Genomic DNA, 16,445 nt, shown 5'->3' on the forward strand with positions numbered 1-16,445 from the left:
CGCCAATGCTCAAGAAAACTGCTCTTGTGATTTGTGGCCCAAAAATGTGTCTTAGAATGTCCTCATTGAATTCATAATAGTGTATATGCTTGTACATGTACATGACAAGGTTAATAGGAACGATTCCTTAGGGGCTGAGAAAGTGCAAAAGAAGAGGCAGCTTGTAGAATTCAAATGTGGGCAGCTTAACAGGGTAAATGTTTTGAAGGAAAGCAAGGAAGAAAGTGGTATTTCTGGAGAATTAGCTATTAAATCAGGCACATTTATTACAGCTAGACTTGGCAGTACAAGTGCTGGTAAAAGCATGTCAGAGGTTTCAATATAAAACTCCTATTAGAAACCGTTATTGTGCAAAATTAGCTATCCAGATCTACGAGCATCCCGCACCATCTGGCAGACACACACAAGCCCTGATGTCCTATGTCTCTATGCAAAGCAGAGAGTCACAAGGTACCAACTCAAGAACATAAATAGCTCATCGGGAGGAAAAGCTGAGCCATTGTATAGGTCTCCAATTTACTCTAGGGGCCCTGGTGCCATAGCAGTTCACAAGTTGGACTGTCAAGCACAAAGTCAGTTGTTTGAACCCACCAGTAGCTCTGAGGGAGAACAACTAGGCTTTCTGTTCTCATAATAATTTGCAGCCTCATTCTCATCTGTCTGTAACGTGGCTATGAGTTGAAACTGCTTAGAAGACAATGAAATTTTCAGTCAATTTACCGCTATTTTTAACGCAACATTGTTATTTATTGTACTCATTTCACTATGGCTGACATTTTCATATCATTTTTTTTCTTAAAAACCCTCATTTTCCGTTGGCCCTTCTATGCCTCGCTCAAAACCCACTGTCTATGTCTAGGGATCTACGTCGATTCATAGCGATTCTACAGGGCAGGATAGAACTGCCTTCTGGGAAACCAACACTGTGACAGGGCTTTAGAAAGGCCCGTCTCTCCCCAAGAGCGGCTGCTGGTTTGGAACTGCTGGCCCAGCAGAACGCAGCCTAACGGTAACCACTACGCCCCCAGGACCCTGTGCTGGCCGTCTTCACTAGTTCCTGTTAGCAATGTGTTGAATGGGGTTGGAAGAAAAGGGGGTGAGTTTTGGCTTCTGTTTGAGATTGTCCAATGTTAGGGCCTCACAAGGCAGAAGGTAGTGAAGCCAATATATTTACTACCTAGAATTTCCGTTTTCATCAACATAGGTAGTGGGTTAACCACTTCAAGGAATTGTTTCCTGCACGTTGCCCTTTAGTATTAAGACCGTATTTACTCTTTTCTGCTAGACTCAAGTTTCTCCTTTTTTAGTTCTCTTAGCCTGCTCATATTTTGTCAATTTCTCCACTAAAATGTTCTGGTTTGAATTTACAGTTCTACTTCATCAAGAGTGATTCGATGATAGGGAGTTTGATTTGGTTTCTCTTCTCTCTCTCTCTCTCTCTCTCTCTCTCTCTCTCTCTCTCTCTCTCTTCTTTTCCCTGTATAAGAAAACAATCAGAGTTTCTATACTTAAAAAAAATCATACATAGCTCCTCCATTTACATTATACATATGGTACGCATTTAACTGGCCCTATGGTATCTTTTCTTACTTTATTCATATATTGGAACGTATTTCTAGAGGTTTCCACGTTGGTTGTTCAAAATTCAGAGAATATCATTCTCACGGAAACAATGTACCAACATTTCTTCCTATAAATCTACAGAATCCTATTTGAATTGCCACATAATGTATTGAATTAACCTCAATTTTTCAGCAACAGAAAGATGTCTGAATAAAATACACTTACTCCAAAGAAAGAGAACATCCTTTCCTGTGTAGAAGAAACAACTCACTTTGAAACTCCTTAAAAAGCTTTTCTCAACCTCTCATCTCCACAAATATTCCCTGGACTTGTGCTCCATTAAGACCACTTTTGTGGAAAAGGTTAACGTAAAGTTGACTCCTATCTTACTATCGAGTTATAATTCCACAAATTCGATATTCTGCCCTCTTCATCAAAGTGACCCAGTTTCTCAATGACTTTAGTAACAATGCTATAATTATAAGATCCAATAAACTCCTCTAATGTGTAATGTGGGAGAAAGATGAAGCTTGTACTTTCATAGAGAGTCACAGTCTTGGAAACCCACAGGGCAGTTCTACTTTATCCTATGAGATTGCTGTGTGTCAGAATCGACTCCATGACCAGGAGTTAGTGTTTTGGGTATGTGCGGCAAGCAGCAATAGCTCTAAGACGTTCTCAGGGATGATGGCAGGTTTTAAAGGTTATCAAACACCAGTTGAATTTTAGGCAGGCTAGCAGGGAAGAAAGGAGCCCTGGTGATATAATGGCTGCATACCAGTCTGCAACCCGAGAGGTCAACAATTTGAAACCTTGAGGCCCTCCATGGGAGAAATACAGGGCTTTCTACTCCCTTAACCAGTTACAGTCTGGGAAACTCATAGGAGGAGTCCTTCCCTGTCCTGTGGGTCGCCATGGCACAGCATCGGCTCAATGGCCATGTTCTTTAGAGCGAGAGCAGTGAAGGAAATCTAATCAGGAAGCACAGAATCCAAAATCTGAAAATTGAAATATAGGTTGGAGTTTTCAAGGGAGAACCAAATGGGAGGGTGATATTCCTATCACCAGGTGAAAGTGAGAGGTGGTGAGGTCCTGATTTGTGTGTGAAAAGGGGATCCGTTGAAAGGACACATTTAAGCCATATTAATGGTTCAGAGATGAGAGATATAGGTAGATGCTTGAATGTGGAGTTAGAGTGGAAGATATTTTGGATTAGGATTTAGTACGATCCTAAATATTGCTTTTAACCTCTTTTCTTCAAAATGTAGAATAATTATGTAGAAAAAGGTTATGGGGACTTCTCAAAGCTAGAGGTTGATTTTGAAGTGATTTGTTTTTCCCTATGTGATAAAATCACTCCTTTCTTGAAAATTAGAAAGCAGCCCCACCTGTTGACAGATCATTGTCACCGGAGTGCATGCTCAATGATTGTCAAACATGCACCAACGCCAAAATGATGCTCTGAAAACTTGTTGGGTGACTTGAAACAAAGTGACGTAATTGGAGCTCCAGTTGGTTTTCAGGAGGCCCATTGAAGCAGTGCTTGCGTGACCTGAATCGATACACAATGACACTACAGCTCAGGAACACGAACTGACAGTCAATATCAGTTGGCCAGGTCACTTTTTATTTACATATTTTCAAACAAGTTATTTGGAGTATGAGGAGTCGTCATCTCAAAGACAAACCAGGATTGTTCTTTGTAGGGACTTGTGTACTAAACTGATAAACGAGTTTTGTTTTGATTTAAGAATTTTGCAACATATATGTAAGGTGTTAAACATTGTTTTCCAAATTTGACTTTAAATTTCAAAAGTGGGCTTTCTTATTTATAGTTGAATATATTATCTTAATTCATTTTTCACTTCCTGCAGATCTATGATAATGTGGTATAACTTGTTATTTTTATTCCACATTTCATTACTCATTTTTTCCCAAGTACCTGACATTTAATTTTACTGCTTTTAGCTTTCTTTGAAAAAGTAATGGCGATGTCACACCCACAGCTGCTTGGACAGGTCAAGTGTTTCTCTCCAGTTTGAGGACAGCCCTGTGATATTTCCAGATCATTATTTTAAAACCTAGGTTTTTGTTAGAAATTGTGCCGTTGTGAGTACTAACTATTGTCATGAAAAGGCTATAGGATTTGCTATGTTTTATGCAATCCAGGAGTAAATTAGTCCATTGATCATGGCACTATAAACACTGATCTTTGGCTACTTGATCAAGAATATTTTCCAGCTAATTATCTTGTCCACCTGAAATGTCTGTTATTTTTTATTGACTAATTTTTGAGGTTACATCTTTAGGTGCTAGCGTAAACATATTTGAGAAGTGATTGAAAAAAAAGAAGAAATGATTGAGTTCAACCCCTTCAATTCTCAGAAGAGCACATGGAGGTAGAGAAAGCTCAGCAAGGGTAACTGGCTTAGTCTGGGTGGTAGACCCAGAGGTCGACTTTCAGTGATCTAATTCCCAAGCTCTATCATTTATAATAAGGACCACACTGTAAGATTGAGACTATCTTTATTTACTCTTGGAAAGTGTACAATTGTTTCATAAACCAATTCTCTTCTAAAACATCTCACTGTTAGGAAGCTTAGATGCCCATCTCAGAGAGCAAGCTGCTTAGTTTATTGACCGTAGGCCTCATGTGCCACAGAAAGTTGGTTTTACTAATCTATTAGTCTTAACTCCTTCAACCAGTACTTATTGAGTGGTTCTGTATGCCTCCCTGGGGGAGTTGCATAACAAAAGACTGAATTTCTGGCCTTGAGTTCATGAGGGAATCTAACAAGTACACGCAGTGGCTCTGAGTGACTAAGATGCTGGAACACTATAAGGGAAATGAAAATGAAGCTTTCGGTGAACATTGAGGAAACTGTGAATTCCGTGTGGGGAATTGAGGTGGGAAGGAAAATGACTGAGCGACACCTTGAAGAGTCAGAAGGGTTTGGAAGCCACAGATTGGAACGAAAAGTCCTAGAAGAAACTGAAACAGCACAGCACAGCGGAGTAGCTCTTTTCAGGATAGTTGATCCTCGGCAGGTAGGCTACAGTGAACAAACTCCCAAAGAGACTAGACAGTCGATGTGACCATAGGGTGAAGGATTTACTATGAAATGGTAGGTTTTTTTCTGAAGAAAATGTGACGTTCTTGAAATGTTTGGTGTTAGGAAGAGACGGGACATAAAGGTGCTGTGTGTTAGTGTTTCTCCAGGGGCTTGATGAGTGGATTGGCTCAGTGGCTGCACCGATGGGCTCGCACATATCAACGGTTGCGAGGCTGGAGCAGCACTGGGCCCTGTTGCCTTCTTTTGTACGTGGGGTCGCTAGGAGTGAAAAGCGTCTAGCGGCTCCTAAGAGCCGCAGCAACTCTGCTCACCTGTACCAAAGATCACTACCACCCAAGATCTTTGGGTAACGTGTTGAAGTCCTTTCTGCCCAGTCTCAAGTCACAGCTTAGGGTGCATCCAGATGGTAATCTTCCTCACCTTCTCATAGGCAGCCTGGTCATTGTCATGACGTATGCAGTGTCAATACCACTCGCAAGAAATGTTAGCATACGAACATGCTAAATAACCACAGAATGTTTGCCAAAATTAAGAACTGTAGTTCTTATACCTTCACCTCTTGTTGGGCCAATGATTTGTACTTTTGCCTGCTGTTGTAAATTAGTCATCAACAGCTTGTAGAATAAATGTTATGAAAGCAAATTAGTGCTTGGGTGCATAATTTAACAAGTAGGTAAATGTGTCTCCTGGGGACATGAGTTTTTCCAAACAAAGAAAATTATTTAAAATCAATCTATTAACCAAACTGTGAAAATCTTTTGATATCTCTGTACTATCTTAGTCATGAAGGTCTCAGTGGCAACTGCTAGATTCTCGCCTGACCTGACTCAGTTTGGGACTTGCAGCAGTAGTTTAACCTTGTTCTGAATATTATCTGTGTCACTGTAAGGATGTCACAATATATATTTTATTCAGGTTATAAATGCCTATTTGTCCTATAAATGAATTATATTCTTTTAAAATTTAAATTACTAATTTAAAATCTAATCTCAACAGAATCAATTTTTCAGGTTAAATAGTATACATGCTTTTAGCTTTAAAAATAATTTAAAGTAATTATCTGTGTACAGATGTTTTTATCGGTATGAAAATGCAAGCAACATCCCGTGGACATTCAAAATAAACAAATAGTAAAGCATTCAAAAAGAGTTTTCTATGTCTGAAATATTTACGTTTTATTTAGAGGAAGTCAGAAATGTTTGAAATAGTTTCTTTTACTTCCTAAGTGACAGCTTTTCTCTTGACTTTCTAACTGATAATCAATCTTTTCTGCTAATGTATCGATATTTCTTGAGTATAAAAATAGTCCGATTTTACACAGAGAAGTGTCATTTGGCATTGCCATACAAATGCAAATCACTTACTATTAGCACTTGAAACATAAGTAATTCAATGGCTTCTTAAGAGACTGCTATTTTCGTACAATAAAGCCATCAAGACATTTATACTGAGTGTTATCTTCAGAAAAGAATAATCAGTAGATATGGAGAGTTGTGAGATACTTATGTAGAGTTGAAAATAAAATGGAAATAAAAATAAATGGACAACAAGGGCATAGAAAACATTGCAAGAAAGAAAGTAAACGAGGGAAAAATGAGAGCCTATAAAGACTTGCTATGAGAATAGAAGAAGCTTAATTCTTGTTCTCATTATTCAATTGCATGGGGCCCCTTTCAGTTCTTTCCAACATTATTATAGGAGAGCACAAAAAGTTAACATCAGGTTAAAATACAAAGTCCCTGCAACATCACTAGGGAACAATATAGGCAATACGCAATGAGTGATTTATGATTGTTTTCTGTTCTTATAAGTCTTTTAAAATAAATTAAACTGAAATCTACATAGATAATTTGAAATCACCTTGCTTTATGTTAAAATCCTACTTGAGGAACCCTGATCTCTATTTACAGCAGATGAATGGCATGGATCCAGGTGGATTGTAGTGACCATCTGGTCACTGGATAAGTGCCCCGACTTGGACAAACTCGCTCATTTCTATGTGCACCAACACATCTTCTGCCTTGTAGGAAACACGAGTGGGGAGTTGTTATATAATCACTATACTAAAGAGAGATAATTATACACTGGTAAAATATTACTACTAATTGAGCTAGCTATTAGGTTATAATTGGTATCAATGTCCTTAAATTTATCTTTATATATTCCACATACTGCCAAAATTAGGATTCATATAACTCCAACAATAATCCTATGAGACAGGTTTCATTTCACTCCAAAATTACATTTAAAAAACAGAGGCATGTAGAAACAAAGTCACACAGCAAAGTAACAGAATGTCTTTGTCAAACACAACTCGCTATCACAGGTTTCCCCACTATGTAAATAAGCAAACAAATAAACTAACCAAACTCATGATCTTCTAGTCCATTATGACTCATAGGACTCTAGAGATCAAAGTAGAACTGCTCTATGAGAGTTTCAGAATTCTAGATAGTTATAACTCGTGAGTTTTATCTTCTGGCCTTTCAGTTGAGCAAACACTATAACTGATAAGTCAGTACTATCGAGTGGATTCTGACTTACAGTGACCCTATAGGACAGGATAGAACTGCCCATTGAGTTTCCAAGACTGTAACTCATTATAGGAAAACTCGGCCAAAGAAAACCTTTTCTGTATACCTCAGAGATGCTGGTGATTTCAAACTGCTTACCTTGTGCTTAGTAGCCCAATGCATAACCACTGTACCACCATAATTCCTAAGCAGACCATTGTAGCAGAACACAAAATCATACCCCCTCCTACTGAGTCAATTCTAACTCACCACAACCTAATATAGGTTTCTGAGACTAAACCTTTACAGGAGCAGACAGATTCAAATACCTAGCCCATAGTTCCACCGTGGATATTTTCAATCTTCTATCTGATCTCCAAAATAAATGTGAAGTCTTTACCGTATGATGGACCCATCCTTGTGCCCCCAATGTTCCATTTTTCCATATTTTATTGAAGATCTCAAAACTGCTTGCTCATTTATTCGTATATTTACTTGGCCTGAGAGGGGCCTTCAAAGAGTTCACAAAACATTATATCATCTTTCATTTTTCTTCTTTTTAAGCTTTTTCATTCTAAACTAGGTGAAGCCTTACAGAGACGATGATAGTTTTACACTGAGCAAGACGATTACCGCTCTGGAGCTTTCTGAATCCATTTATCCATTGCGATCCTCAGTGTACCAGCCATTATCCCACTTCCCACAGCAAGGCCAGTGTTTGCTATGTCCATTCTTCTTTCTTTCCTAATTTGAACATTGTCATTGATAAATGTTCCCCTTTTCATCTTAACTAGCTGATTATTCTAACATAGAGATGAGTCCCATGCCAAACCTGAGGGGTCGTGGTTATCCCACTAGTCTCTATCCACCTGTAAGTTGGGCGTCTTTTATGAGTTTGAGGTTTCCCCCCCTAGCTTTACCCAACCCTGTGCAATGCCAAGGAGTTCTGGTAGCATGGTGGGCTATGCACAGATCTTCTACCTGCCAGGTCTGTGGTTCAAAATTCACCAGCTGGTATACAGGTGAAAGATGAGGCTTTCTATTCCTATAAACATTTTAAGTCTGTGAAACCCACAAGGACGATTCTACTAAGTCCTCGAGGATCAATATGAGGCAGAATCAACGAGGCCGTAGAGGGAGGACCCAGGGCCTTCCAGGGTGACCCTTTCCTAAAAATTGGTAATGATACCTGAGCACCAGTCTGTGGTTCTCAACCTACCCGACGCCACGACTTTTTAATTCAGTTCCTCATGTGGTGGTGACCCCCCAACCATAACATTATTTTTGTTGCTACTTCACAACTGTCATTTTTCAACTGTTATGAATTAGGCAGCCCGCATGAAAGGGTTGTTTCACCCCCACAGGGGTCATGACCTATAGGTTGAGAACCGGTGTTCTAGTTCCTCTTGTTCTCAGGGTTTGGGAGACGGATGCTCTCCTGGTCCATTTGTCCTTTGGACTATTTGTTTCCATGTGAGTTTTGATTGTCCTCACTACTCCCTTTTCTCTCGATGGAGAGAGTCCAATAATCACATCTTAGATGGCTGCTCCAGAGCTTTAAAAACCCCGTCTGCTCTTCAACCATTGGGATCTAGAAAATAATCTTTGTGAGCTATGTTATGCCAATTGACCGCTGTATCCTTTGATCGGGGGTTCTGATCCCTCAGATTAATGTGTTGGGTCATGTCTCAGAAGTTTTTATAAATTTCCCCCTATATACTCCACCATACACATGGATATGCATATAGCCAAAGTAAATAAAAATACATGAATATCCTCTGTCTAATATGTATATATACACACTCCCATATAATTACCTTTTAAAATATATCCCTATGTACTCCCACTCTTGGAAAGTTACCCCTAGTTTATTATGACCCACATAGTCTGATGCCTTTGCTTAGCCAATAAAACAAAATAAAAACCCTTCTGGTATTCTCTGCTTTCAGCCACGATCCCCTTGGTGTCGGTAGTGATATTCCCCTCGCCGTGTCCACTTCTGAATTTGGTTTGAGCTTCTGACAGCTTTCTGTTGATGTATTGCTACAAGCATGTTTGAAATATCTTCGGAACAGTTTTGCGTGCATATTATATTAATTGTATTTCCACATTCTTTCTGCTGGGGCAGTATATTTCTCTGACTAGAGTTGTATACAAAAGCAATATATTTGGGCAGGGGAAGCTATTGAAGCATACACCCCTAATTAGTGGGAAATTTGGCTTTTACAACTTTCCCGAAATAACTTGCTTTCGACATGCCTTCAGCAAAATTTGGTAGCAGTAAAGTAGAAATTTTACTCTCAAGAAACTTTAATAATAATTATTCAAACTATCTGTATTAAAATTATAGTATTGGAATTATCATCCTTTATTAAAATGGAAGAGTTTTAAATAATCTATAATTCAATAATATTTGCCTGGAATTATAACCAACCATTTCCTAATTTTCAATATTTTTGCTGTAACAGGTTGGAAAAGTTCTCTGATTGTAGGTTAACTAATTTTATGCTACTCTGAGCATCTTTAATTAATCTTTTAAATATTCCACTTTGTTAAAGAACTGAGAGCAAGTCAATTGAAATTTATATGATTTTGTTCTCTTCCTTAAGCACTCTTTGTGATTCTGAAAAAATATGAACTAAGGCCTGTGTATTAAAAGAGCATAGAGAATTGGAGAATTGGAACAAATTAAAATCACAGCATCTGGGAGACCTGAACTGAACAAGTGCTTATTGAAGATTTACTTAATCGAAATACTCATCAGAAGTGCAAGAAAGCTTAGAAGTCATTCAGCATCTAATTTTACTTCATGCAAAAGTATATTCAATACCACAAACTGATGTTCAAGTGTTCAGACATAATCTGTAAGTAATTACAAATACAACTTTTAAAATTGCTTCCTTCCACCAATTATTTGTCATTCGTAATGGCAAATCATCAGCTTTCCTGTTTTGAAGGACTTTTGTTGATATCTTACTTCTCTTACACCCTAAATATAAGCACTTTAACAAAGCTAATCTGAAAACAGTCAATATTGTAAAGATAGAGCTGCTGGCTGGTAGAACATTTATGGAAGAAGGATTTGTCTTCATTTTGTCATTTCCTCAAACATACTGGGAATTTTGCAGAATTGAAAACAGTAAACTGAATGAGCAATGCCAAGTTAGAGATTTTTCACAGCAGTATATTAGTAAATAATTAGGACACAACATACGCAATATTTTTGGAACACAAATTCACTGGAAAATAAGTTGCCATTACTAAATCCTAAAAAGTAGACTCAATATTTCAAACTTACATAAACTTGTGAGGCAGGTATTATTTCTTCTCATGTCACCAAGAAATACTGTTGAGTTAAGGAGAAGTAAAATGCTTAAAACATAAAAAACTACTTACCACTAAAATATTGTTTTGTTGTTTTAAGATAGTGCAAATGTAATTTTCACATGAATTTAAATAATATTAGGAATTAAGTTTAAATTACATATGGTCATTTAAGTGATAAAGGAATTAAAAACACTGTGTTCAAAAGATTCCTATTAGGTAGCAATTTGGAATATGTCCATAAGGTCAATTTGGTTTGTTATGGGATTTGGAAAGACTGAAGTTGTGCTGAAACTAAGTTGCTTGCATTTTAATCACATCCATGTCAACCCTAGCTCTTAACATTTTTTCAGTGACACACATGCATATGTATATACACATATAAAAGGTTCGTGTTTTATTTTGCCATTCTCAGATTCTTTGTTAAACATCAATGTTACATCGCACATTATTTTTACTTTATTATGTCATCCCATAGATCTTTTTCCCTTAATCTTTTACTGATTGCTCCTGACCTTTTTACCTCTAAATATTTGAAGCTCTGCAGACAGACTACCACTATACATGCTCTTCTGTTGGTGAGCCCTTCTAGTTTCAGGGACTTAAATATTTGAACAATTTATATGCTGACAACCCTTCAAATTGTGTATGTAGTCCAGGCATTTCCTCTCAATTTATATCTACTTTCTACTTCACAATTCCATTCAGAAGTCTAATACATATTTCAAACTTACCAAAAAGAAAAAGACTCATTACTATATAGCTGATTCTGATTCATAGTGACCCTATAGGATAGTGTAGAACTGCCCTTGTGGATTTCTAAGACTGAATTCTTTTATTTAATCCCCTTTTGTGTTCATTTATCATAGCCAAAATGAAGTCTCCACAGAGTTATGTATGCTTTGTGATAACAATTCGCTGATTTCTTTTTTTCTTTACCCCCCAGCAGTTTTAGTGGCATTTAATTCACATATGCAATCCAATTCAATCATGAACCACAGCTGTACAATCATCAGCACAAGCAGTTTTAGTCCTTCTTGGACTCATTGTTACTAGCTCCCAAATTTCCCTTAACTTCCCCTACCATACCTCCAAGGAACAATTCCAATGACTCTCTCTATAGATTTGTCTTTCCTGGATTTCATAAACAGAAACACATTAAAAACAAACAAAAACTAAAAAGAATAACAAAGTAAAACAGATAAAAACCTCAATAGAAAAGCAAGCAGAAAATATTACAAACAACAAAAATGTAATGGATCACAGGGAGATCAAATGAGAAGCTATTCAATTTTAACCTAACTGCACCTGACACAATCTGCTTTCCCAGGCATTGTGCAGTGCACCACAGCGGAGCTATTCCCATGGCGGGTCCATGAACAGAAGGGATTCACCAGGGCCTGCCTGAATCCAGGAGTATTTCCCCTTCACTTTTTTAACAAAGGAAACAGCTTTAAATGGGTTACAGGGGAGCTGGAACGATAAGAATTTCCATTTTTACCTCACTATGTCTGCCACAATCACCTGCGCGATGCCCTCTGTGCGTGGACAGGCCGCTCAAATCCCGCGGCTGAGCCTGCAGGGAGGTCACTGGAGGTCGCATCCAAGTGTGGACCCCGAACATGGATACTGGGCTTCCACCTCCATTCACAGCCTTCTGAAAACCAGCCGCTCACAATTTAATCTCTTATGGCATTTTTTTCACCTTTAAAACGATTTATTGAATAATTTTACTGGGGGCTTTTCTATCTCTTTTCACTAGCCATACATTCATCCAATGTGTCAAGCACATTTGCACGGAGGCTGCCATCACCATTTACAAAGCATTTCCTTTCTACTTGGGCCCTTGATTTCAGGTCCTTATTTGTCCCCTCCCTCCCCCTCCACTCTCCCTCATGATAAATTATAGATTATTATTCTCATATCTTACATCATCCTCTGTCGCCCTTCACCCACTTTTCTGTTGTTCGTTCCCCTGGGAGGGGGTTCTGGGTTGATCCTCGTGATTGATTCCCCCTTTCTCCCCCATCCTCCCTTAATCCACCTGGTATCTCTACTCTCCTTGTTGGCCCTGAGGGGTTAATCTATCCTGGATTCCCTGTGTTGTGGGCTCTTATCTGTAGCAGCGTGCATGTTCTGGTCTAACCTGATTTGTAAGGTAGAATTGGGGTCAAGTTAGTTGGGAGGGGGTGGAAGGAAGCATTGAACAACTGGGGGAAAGCCTTGTTGTCCATCTAGTGGTTTTGAAGTGCTGCCCCTGTGGTTAGCAGCCCACTGAGTCTCAAGGGCTCCCTTTTTCAAACTTACTATGTTCAAATTCGAACACCTGATTTCCCTCCTCGGTGTTTCCCATCTTGCTCAACACTTCTTCCACATGCTCAAGTGAACAGTTTTCAGTCGTCTATAGCTCCTTTCCTTCATACCCGACCTTCAATTCCATGACCATTGTGTTAGGCATCATGCGCACTCACCTAGTTCTTATATCTCAATGGACTGTCTGTCGTTTTCCTTCCCACCCAAAGTAGATACTTCAGAGCTGTGTTTTGTTATTCACTGCATTATTTGGGGATTGTGACAGCTAAATTCCAGAAATGTTTTTAATCTACAACTGTTAAGTCTTAGGAACTCTGAGTAATCATGTTTCTTCTGTTTTATTGCCAGTAATCGATTTCTTTCCTTTCCATGCACATTAACTTCTCATGCTTCCAATATAGGGATAAAATCATTAAAATTAGATAAATGAATTTTTCAGTGCCTCACATGCTATGCCACATCTATACTGGTCTCTTTTAATAGAATAAATGCCCCTTTCACCCTTAATCGCCTAGCTGATCCCCTCCAGGACATTTCCTCTTATTCCACAGTTCGATATAGACGTCTAGCTTTCATTCTATGCTTGAGCTCGATTCGAGTGTCTGCCAAAGGACATGTGGTGCAGTATTACAATTACTAATGTACTTTTAGAGACTCAAATATGACATACTAATAGTTGTGTAAGAGAACAGACATACCTCTATGAAATTATTGTATCACTGTCCCGCACTAAAAGAAGCCTTCTTTGATTATTACAAGGTTGGGAATAAAAGAGGATAAAATATTGACTAGAAGAGAGGGAGATGGAATACACCATCAGAGGAAGGTCAGCAAAAATAATGGTGGCAAAAAACAGAGGGTGGATTGTTAATACACAATTCTGCAATAGGATGTTTCTTGTGTTACGCATAGGAGTGCTATGAGTCAGAATTGACTTGACAGCACCAAACAAGAGCAACAAGTAGATTCATAGAAAAGCACATAGGTTAAATGGTGTGAGAGAGTTGGAATATGCCCATAACTATGTATGGTTATAGCAACGGGCATTGGTAATTGCTTTTTTACCTTGGCTGAAAGTATATCCTTGAATGCAGTAGGGCATACAGGGTGCAACATTCTGGAACCTTTATTACCAGGACGCTTGGGGAAAGAATCATGTGGACTGGAGGCTTAGAGCCACTGTCTCTGGGGACACCACATTTGGCTGATTTAATATAGACAACAAAGACAATATTCTACAATTTACTTTGGTGAATAGTTACTAGGGTCTTCAAAGCATAAGAGTGACCATCTAAGGTGCAACTATTGGTCTGTCCTTGTACATAGAAAAGTAGAGGCATACAAATTGAAGACACTTGTACTAATTAAACGCTTAAGTATCTGGACACTATTTACAGATAATTGGGGATTGATGATAGGGCCAAATCTGTTCAATAACATTCCTTCACAGAGGCAGAACCATTAATAGCTATCATAAGAAAGCAAGGAAGACCCACTGTCTACATGTGGGCTCTGTGTCTCTGCTCTGACCCCCCTAAGTCTGAACAATGTTTTGTTTGTTTGTTTGCTATGTGTCTTCTGATTCCTGTTATCTGGTCCTTAAGACACCTCATGATCACATGGACTGGTGTTCTTCTTCCATGTGGGCTTATTGCTTCTCTGCTAGATGTCGCTTGTTTAACGTCAACCCTTTAAGACCCAAGATGCTATATCTTTTGATAACCAGGCACCATCTGCTTTCTTCACCACATTTGCTTATGCACCCATTTGTCTTCAGCAATTGCTCTGGGATGGTGGGTATCACAGAATGCCAGATTGCTAGAACTAAGTGTTCTTGTATTGAAGAAGGGTATGAGCAGAGGCTGGAAGTCCATCCTCTACCTCAGTGTATTGCCATATAAATATATGTAAATAGGCCAATACCTCTATTTTTATGAATTAATGTATTTAAATATGCACACACCTATGCTTATACCTCTATCCATAGCTCTGCTACCTAGGTCATTCCTCTGTTTCTTTCTACCTTCCTCCTGTCCCACCATCATGCTCACCCTTCTTCCACCACTTACTAATTCCTCTCAGCTAGGTTGCTGCTGCTCCAACACCCCAGGATCGCTGTGTCCTCCTTGTTGCTGATTTTAATTTCCTAGTTATTCCCCTGTCTATGGCATTGTTTGCTCACTGCTCCCTTCCCCCTGTTCCCCCCCACCCCAAGTTCCTCAGGGATTTTGGGTCCTGTTGCTTTATCTTTGAGTTTGCTTCCCATGCCTATCTCATATAAGTAGGCAAACCAACAATAACAGAGACAAAACAAAAGATTGAAAAACTAAATAAAGAAAAAGGGAAAAAAAGATACATAATTCTAGGTCTGTTCTGTCTGTTTACTTTTATGATTATCTCCCCACTGTTCCTGGGGGATTCCAGGAACTGCTCTTCCTAGCCTGAAATCTTGTTTAGGGGCTCTTTAGGGTCTTTGTGGCGTTGCCTTGTTCCTGTTGCTGATCTGCTACGTTCCTTCTTGTTTCACCCAGCTGTGGGAGGTTCAGACCAGACTAACTGCCTGCCATGTGTCCCCAGTATTGTCCTATGCCATGGTATACTCCAGGAAGGAGACAACATGTCTTGAATTGTTGTTGTCCCTATGCAGGACATTGTCCACTGGCTTTTGTGTACCAATATGGGGCCTGGACCATCCCTTTCTCTTTTCCCTTGTTGATTTGCTTCCGTGTGGGCGTGGCATGCCAGCCCCTCTCCTCAACCTGTAGGTTTCCTGTTGTTCTCTGCAGCACACACATCTAGGGAGGGGGCAGTTTGGCTCTGATTGGGGCTGTCCCTGTAGCCCAGTCTTTTCATGCTTTTCTCTTCATGACACAGGGAAGGGATGCCTCAACCAGGATGCAGTAGAGCACCAAGGAAATGCACGATATTCCTCCAGTTCCTTGAGGTTTCCTCACTCACTGCTCTCATGACCCCAGTACTGCTTTTCACTGCAGGTTAAACCGGAGCATGTGTACAGATACAGATAAGAGATAAGATCCCAAGATACACAGAATCTAGGAACAGGAATGGAAAGAGCGATACCAGAAGGGTAGGGAGAGCATGGGAAGAGGAGAGGGGGAAGGGGAAACTGATTGCAAGAATTGACTCACAACCACGCACACACACCCCTTACTAGGGGATGAACAACAAAAACTGTAGGGGAAAACAGGCAACCAGTTGGTGTAAGATATGAAAATAATTTGTAATTTATCAAGGGGTCATGATGGAGGGGGAGGAAGGAGCTGATATCAAGGGGTCAATAGAAAGTAAATGTCTTGAAAAGAATGATGGCGACATATGTTCCAATGTGTTTGATATGATTGATGCATGGATTGTTGTAAGAGTTGTCAGAGTTACCAATAAAATGATCTTTTAATAATAAGAAGAAGACAGAAGAGAGCATTAAAATAACACATTTATTGTAGTACCAGGCCACCATCCATCATTGGGCACCCTCAAAATAAGGGATCCAATCCAAAGCCCAATGATCACTATCCCTGGGGTAGACACCAACATCGTCTCACACTAGGGTATTTCAGCCTCCAGTCTAAGGAAGTATGTCAGTTCCTGAAGTCTGCTTCAGATGAGTTTGAGGTCAAGCTCAGTTCACTTAGTGGGG

This window comes from Tenrec ecaudatus, chromosome 1 (assembly GCF_050624435.1).
Source record: "Tenrec ecaudatus isolate mTenEca1 chromosome 1, mTenEca1.hap1, whole genome shotgun sequence".
In the NCBI taxonomy this organism is placed as follows: Eukaryota; Metazoa; Chordata; class Mammalia; order Afrosoricida; family Tenrecidae; genus Tenrec; species Tenrec ecaudatus.